This window comes from Podarcis tiliguerta, assembly GCF_965153285.1.
Source record: "Podarcis tiliguerta genome assembly, chromosome: 13".
Classification (NCBI taxonomy): Eukaryota; Metazoa; Chordata; class Lepidosauria; order Squamata; family Lacertidae; genus Podarcis; species Podarcis tiliguerta.
In genome coordinates, this window is record NC_139546.1 from 49940533 (window position 1) to 49948605 (window position 8073).

Genomic DNA, 8073 nt, shown 5'->3' on the forward strand with positions numbered 1-8073 from the left:
ACTGGAAGCGTATACCGTATTTTTTGCACCATAACACTCACTTTTTTCCTCCTAGAAAGTAAGGGGAAATGTCTGCGCGTGTTATGGAGTGAATGCCTGCGGGTGGCGGGGGGGATCTGCTTCAGTCGTGAGCAGAGGATCCATGGTTCCCCTTCCGTCCCTCCTCCGTGGTTACAAAGCATGGATCCACATGGATCCTCAGGATTTTTGCATTGGGCTACTCCAAACTCACTGTCAGATCACATGTCTGTGGCCACAGCATGAACCACAAAAATCATAATTTCGTTTAGAATATTTTTTTTCTTGTTTTCCTCTTCTAAAAACTACGTGCGTGTTATGGTCTGGTGCGTGTTATAGAGCGAAAAATACGGTATATGCTTGTGCACATGACTGTGAACTCGTGCATGCTTTTTGTGAGTTATCACACTTGCTCCTTCTACCAGTTCATGGATGGTAGAAATAAAAGCTTTTTCTCCGAAACTATTCCTTGAGTGTCTGTTGACTCCCACTTCCCTTTCCCAGGCGCAATATTTTTCCCACCCGAGGGCAAAGCCTCATAAGGCTACATGGACACCCCCAGATTCCCCTCACAAAGCTACAATTCCACAATTCCCAGGGTGGTTTGACAACAAGTCCCTCTTCTCCAGGAACTGTGAGGGGAACGACGGGGGTCTCTGAAAAACTCCGGCGCCCTCAGCAAAACTACGACTCCCAGGATTCCTTGTGTTATGTACTGAAGTTCTCACCCTGGGCCAGCAGGGGGATACTGTAGATAGTTATGCAAATGAAGGATCGAAAAGTGACGTTCAGTGATTGGATAGTTTTGTATGCAAATGAAGGATCGAAAAGCGACGTTCAGTGATTGGATAGGTTTAGAAAATGGCAACAGTTGCATTGTTCTGGAGCTCTATATAAGCAGGCTGGCTGAGCTCCTTGGCCTAGTTCTGTTCTGGCATCTGAATCAAGAAGAGCTGTTTAAAGAATCGCTGTGTCGTCTGCTATGTTCACCCACAACTTAACACCTTGGGGGGGGGGGGGAGCCATGGCTGTTTTAACAGTCCATTCCCAGGGAACTCTAGGAGCTGTGAGGGGAGGGAAAAGGGTTTTCTCCCAATTCTCAGCGCCCTCATTAAACTACAACTCCCACGATTCTTTGTGGCGTTTAAAGGCACCGAATGTGGGGTTTGAATGCGGACTGCGAGAGAGTGAGAGGCCCAGTGTAAGGGATGAGGTGGGTGGGGAGGTGAACGTTGCCCCGTGAAGGGCTGGGCACAGACGCAATTAATAAACGCCTATTAGTAGGCGGGCAGAAAATCCTGTGGCAATGAAAGAGGAAAGGGAAAGGAAAGGTAGCCTTCGGGACAGCAAGACCTACAGACCCACTGGGTGCAAAGATCAGCAGAGTAGGCCCTCTTGTAGATGCAGCTCAGAACAGGGCCTTCTCTTAAATATATATATATATATATTATTGGTTTTGTTGTTGCTGCTGTTTAGTCGTTCAGTCGTGTCCGCCTCTTCATGACCCCCTGGACCAGAGCACGCCAGGCACTTCTGTCTTCCACTGCCTCCCGCAGTTTGGTCAAACTCATGCTGGTAGCTTCGAGAACACTGTCCCACCATCTCGTCCTCCGTCGTCCCCTTCTCCTTGTGCCCTCCATCTTTCCCAGCATCAGGGTCTTTTCCAGGGAGTCTTCTCTTCTCATGAGGTGGCCAAAGTCTTGGAGCCTCAGCTTCAGGATCTGTCCTTCCAGGGAGCACTCAGGGCTGATTTCCTTCAGAATGGAGAGGTTGGATCTTCTTGCAGTCCATGGGACTCTCAAGAGTTTCCTCCAGTTTTACATATACTGTAATCACATTATGTAACACCGACTCCTCTTATTTTATCTTTTTGGCTCAACTCAGCCTGGTGGCTTCCCTCCCTCCCTCCCGTCTGACGGTTTACAAAATTAAACTCGGCATCTTTACATTTCGCTTTGTTTCCTATCCTTGTTCTATCGCTACCGAAAATATTGTATTACTCAACCCTGGATAGGTAGCAATTTCATCTTACAAATCTTTAGATAACCCTGCTAGTGATGGTAATTGCTGACAGTTGTCTTTCACATATAATATAAATAAATAAAGAAAATCTTTAATAAAAAAAAAGAAAAAATATATTAATATAAATTTGTTCCAGTCCTTTTGGAATGCTTGGTCTCGCTGGTTCCGGATTCTTCCGGTCAGTTTCGCCAGTTCCTCTCTACCCATTATCCCCAGTAAAAAAGCTTCTTCTTTTTTTTAACAAAAGTGTTTTCTTTAGCTCATTATATTATATATATTTCCCAGAAAGCTTTTACCTCTTTATGTGTCCACCACAAAAGTATCTTCCTTTTCCTTACATTTCCAACAGTCATTTTTTGTTCTATACATTTTGGCCAATTTAACGAGTGTTAAATACTACCTGTCCATCATTTTCATAACATTCTCCGTAAGTGTACGGCATGCCAAGACAGGGCCTACTCAGTGGTGGCCCCTAAGCTTCGAAACTCCCTCGCCTCAGAGGTGCGCCTAGCACCATCGCTGCTCAGGATTTGGCAAAGGCTGAAGGCGCCCCTCTTTCCATCTCGGCCTTTGACCCCTGAGATCCTCAGCCTTTTTCTTCTACTCACAGACCCAGCCAGGATGCCTAATGAAGGCTTCTGAATCTGCTCCGTAGATGCCACCCCTTAAGAGCACACAAATCACACTCACCTGCAAAGAATTGCGGGCGCTTCAGTTGACTCCTTGCGGAGCTACGATTCCCGGCACCTTAAACTACAGCTCCCAGTATTTTGTGCGTGGAGTGTGCTTGAAATTTACAGCGCCTGTGCAGCTGTAAAGGATTCTCCCGGGACAGCTCCTTTGACCGGAAACAGCCTTAGCCCCACCCCAAGGAGTTCCTTTGCTGTGAAGGATGCTGGGAGATTCAGAATTCAAAAATCAATTTAGGGGGTAAAAACCATCCAATAAACATTAGATGATCGCCAGGGCTAGCTGGCTAAATTAGTCCTATTTGGGCCAGCGAGGAGACCAGGGGAGAATTAGCTGTGGGATCCCAGAGTGGGTAATCTTCATAAAAGGGGAGAGGGAGGGAAGGAAGGGGAATAAAAGATCAGGCTAAGTTCAAATTAAAGGCCAGGCGGAATAGCTCTGTCTTACAGGCCCTGCAGAAGGAAGTTAAATCCTGCAGGGCCCTGGTCTCATGGGACAGAGCCTTCTACCAGGTCGGAGCCACCACTGAGAAGGCCCTGGCCCTGGTGGAGGATAATCTGACTACCTTAAGGCCCGGGACCTCTAAACTATGGTTATTCATGGACCTTAAGGTCCTCTGCGGGGCAGACCAGGAGAGGCGGTCCCATAAATACGAGGGCCCTGAGCCACAAAGGGCTTAGAGGTGAGGCCTTGTACGCCTCCTTCCGGCAACTCCAAGCCAAGCTGGTGCCAAACGACTTGTTCTGCTCTCCTTTGGACCCCATCAGTAGGGCAGAGATGGGGGTCTATTCATTTGGGCAGCCCAGGACCTCCAGCCACACTGCCCAGGCTTGGGGCTCCGGAAAGTCACTTTGGGGCTTATGATTGACTGGGCCAAAGATTTTGGATATAACATATATATGTAGGATTGGGAGAAACTGTGGAAAGAAGGCTTAAGATTTACTGCATGTACAACTATAAAAGAAAATGTGATGAAAATGATGTTTCGATGGTACTTAACACCCGTGAAATTAGCTAAGATGTACAAGGGATGTAACAAATGTTGGAAATGTAAAGATAAAGAAAGTACATTTTACCATATGTGGTGGGAATGCAAGAAAGTTAAAAACTATTGGGAAATGATATATAATGAACTGAAAAAAATGTTTAAATATACATTTGTTAAGAAGCCAGAAGCATTCCTGCTAGGTATCGTAAGAAATGAGATAAATAAGAAAGATAGGAAATTATTTTTGTACGCAGTAACAGCAGCGAGAATATTGATAGCCCAGAAATGGAAGCAAGAAGAACTACCAACATTGGAAGAATGGAGAATGAAAATGATGGACTTTGCAGAACTGGATAGAATGACAAGAAGAATTAGGAATCGACGAGATCAGAGATTCACCGAAGAATGGGAAAAACTTTTAGAATATATGCATAACCTAAGTGAAAAACAAATAACGCTTGTAACGTTTAACGAAGCTTTGTAAAAATGAAAGATAAAAACTGGAGTGAAATTAGATTTAATTTACAAAGTAGATGAGAACTAAGAAATGTGTGGGAAATTGAGAAGGGAAGGAGTACCAGCCAAGTTGAGGGAAGTCAAAAATGAGAGAATGGTTTTAAAAAATTGTATGAATTGTATTAATCTGTTTTATTTGTAAATTGAATAAAAATTATATTTTTTTAAAAAAGGAAAGTCACTTTGGGGCTGCTTGTTTGACTTCACCCGCAGAGGCGCACTCCATTCTCTCTCGAGACGGATGCAAACAAGGTTGGCACCGAGTTTTTACCTTTACAACCTCCTCAATAAAACTTCGTTTATCCTGGTGTGGCTTCTGGAAATCAACTTGGCACCGAATCTTGGTTCTTTGTTACAGGATAAATGGTGGACTTGGATCTGGCAAGGCAGGGGGTGGGCTGCTTCCCCCTGGCTCAGGTTTGCGAGATTACAGGGGTGGTTTGCCAAGAAATCTCAGTCCCCAGCGCTCCGAGATCCCCAAGCTTGGACCGGAACCTGCCAGACATTCTTCGCTGCCCAATTCCTGCAAAGCCATTGCCACTCAACCCAGCCTGGGCAGGAAACCTTTAAGAAGTCCAGAAGTCCCTTATCAACCATTAAAAAACCCAGCAACTCTGGACTATGCAGAACTAGATAAACTAACAGGAAGGATTCGAAATCTGCGGGACCAGAAATTCACTGGTGTAAATTTACAGACTATTTGAAAAGTAATTGTGATGATCAAACTACGTTTGTAGGTTTGCAAGAAGTTTTGCGAGGTGAATTATTGGAACTATTGCAAAAATGGATAAAGGGGAGGATGGTTAGTTAAGATAATTAAAGGCAATATGAATTTAAGAAATGCATAAAAAGTGGTTAAAATGGTGGATCATCAGAGGTGCTGATGGAAGTCTAAAAAAGATTGTATAAGTGGTGAAGTTTTGTGGTATGTATTATAATTTATATGTTAAAATTAATAAAAAATATTATAAAAAAATAAAACAAAACCAGCGACTCATCACCTACCTACCCTGCGTTACTCATAAGGAAGCCTGTTTGTTTAAGATAAGAAAGACTTGAGTTGGAGAGCCCCTTTTGTTTTTGAACATCCTGCTTTGCCGCTTTGTTCTCTCCTTTCTTTACCTTTCCTTTTCTGTTCTTAATAAAACACCGTTGCCATTTGGCTGTCGGGGTCTGGAGCCTTGCAATCTCCTGGGGGCATCCTTTAGGGGTGGAAGAGGGGGGCTTTGCAGGAGCAGCAGGGCTGCGATGGACCCCAGGAGTGGGGAAAGCAGTTGGCTGCTGTAAGCCTTCTGGTCCCTGATAAACTGAGAGGAACCCGGCTGATAAGGGCAGAGTGAGCGAGGTGTCTTGGTTTCACAGCACGGTAGAGTTGGAAAGGATTGGGGTCCTCTGCTCCGACCCCTTGCAAGGCAGCCCCTTCAGAAATGATTGCTTTGGCCTCCCAGAACGCACCCTGCCCCAGGAGCTGTAGAACTTAATCAGGGTGGTGGTGATGACAGCATTGGCCATGGGATAATTCGGGAAGCAGCTGGCCTTTCTTGCAAGGCAGTTGTGCTGTGCGTAAGTCACCCCACATCCTTTACAGGTGAGTAGAGGGCTGAGCTTTAAAAGACGCCTGCTTCTTGGGAGAAAAGCAATGACAAACCTAGACAGCATTTTAAAAAGTAGAGACATCACCTTGCCAACAAAGGTCCGTATAGTAAAAGCTCTGGTTTTCCCAGTAGTGATGTATGGAAGTGAGAGCTGAACCATAAAGAAAGCTGATCGCCGAAGAATGGGTGCTTTTGAATTATGGTGCTGGAGGAGACTCTTGAGAGTCCCATGGACTGCAAGAAGATCAAACCTCTCAATTCTTAAGGAAATCAGCCCTGAGTGCTCACTGGAAGGACAGATCCTGAAGCTGAGGCTCCAAGACTTTGGCCACCTCCTGAGAAGATAAGACTCCCTGGAAAAGACCCTGATGCTGGGAAAGATGGAGGGCACAAGGAGAAGGGGACGGCAGAGGATGAGATGGTGGGACGGTGTTCTCAAAGCTACCAGCATGAGTTTGACCAAACAGCGGGAGGCAGTGGAAGACAGGAGGGCCTGGCGTGCTCTGGTCCAGGGGGTCACGAAGAGGCGGACACCACTAAACGGCTAAACAATAACAAACAACAAGACGGCTGAGCTGGCTGTAGAGTGTTACAAGAATTATAAGGTCTCAAATATAGAATATCCATAAATGCGCGCATATCTAAATATATGAACCATGTGTCTGAAATGGTACGGGGGAGCAATCCTGAAGCCATTTTGATTTCTCCCAATGACCTCAGATATTGCTCTGCAGTAAGGGAGGCAAATGGGGAAAGCCTTCCCGTTGTCTTTTCGCTTTCAAATCCTGCCTTAAGGGCGTATTTGTGTAGGAATAGGGTGAGCCTGTGACCTTGACTCAGGAACTAAAGTATTAACCACCATAAAAGAATGGCCAGGCTGCCCAGGTAATGCAGTCAGTGACCATTATCAGGTATCCTGGCAGACAAGATTTCTGCTGTAGACCGCCTCCTTCTGTGATGTATGCAATGATGTCTTGGGCTACTGGGTGGGCAATTTCTAGAGTCTATATAAAGGCTTGTGCACCATTGTTCTGGGTTCTCCTCTTGAGTAGGGACCCTGTTGCAACAGTTCCTTGAATAAAGATCAGGCTTACGAGCCGCTTTGCTTCTCAATATACTCTGGTTGGCGTCTGTTATTTTCTCCTACTGATAGGGAACCCACTTAAGGACTCTATATGGGCTCCGGAATACCCCATAAGGGAAAGGGGCAGTTTTTTCTTTTAACAAGAGTAAATAACGCACTCAGGTTTATCCGGAAGAGTTCCTTTCTCCCCCACTTGTGGAACAAAGATAGGGTATTCCACCCCTTCGCTATCCGCCAAACTGCCATCACCATCAGGGCAGTTTAACAACAAAGCAAAGAGGCGTCATCTGGGAGGACAGAGTCTCAAAGTGAGAGTCACAAAGAAAGGTGTTGTAATAAACATACCGGTAAATCTGCCGTTATTCCCTTATGGGGGACACAAGAGCCCTTATAGGGTCCTTCGCAGGTTCTTCATCGGTCGGAGAAAAGAACAGAGGCCAACAGAGGTGTGGAATGGAATTAAGAAAGATTTGGAGGTGTGGGGAAGGTTGAAACTATCCTTTTGGGGTAGAATTTCAACGATTAAGATGTGTGTACTCCCAAAGATGTTATTCTTATTTCAGATGATTCCAATACTTAAAGGGACAATGCTTTTTAGAGAGTGGCAAAGAGTGATTTCAAGATATATCTGGCAGGGCAAAAAACCAAGAATGCAATATAAGTTACTATACAGATGCAAGAGAAAGAGGAGGCTTTGCTCTGCCAGACTTGAAACTGTATTATGAGGCATCATGTCTCTGTTGGTTGAAAGAATGGATAAAACTAAAGAATACAAAATTGTTGGATTTAGAAGGATTTGATAACAGATTTGGGTGGCAATCTTACTTATGGTTGGAGAAGAAGAAGAGTCATAAAGCTTTTGAAAACCACATATTCCGGAAATCGTTAATCGAAGTTAATCGGAGATATTTGTGTAAAATTTAATAAAAATCTATTAAAGAAAAGAACAGAGGCCAACCAGAGAATATTGAGAAGCAAAGCAGCTCATAAGCCTGATCTTTATTTATCTGTTGCAACAGGGTGCCCCCTTCACACGCAGGAGGAGGAGGAGGACCCCGAACAAAGGTGTTCCTGCCCTTATATAGACATTTTAAATTGCCCACCCTGGAGTCTAAGACCACCCCCAGAAACATCATACATACATCACAGAAAGGGTGGTC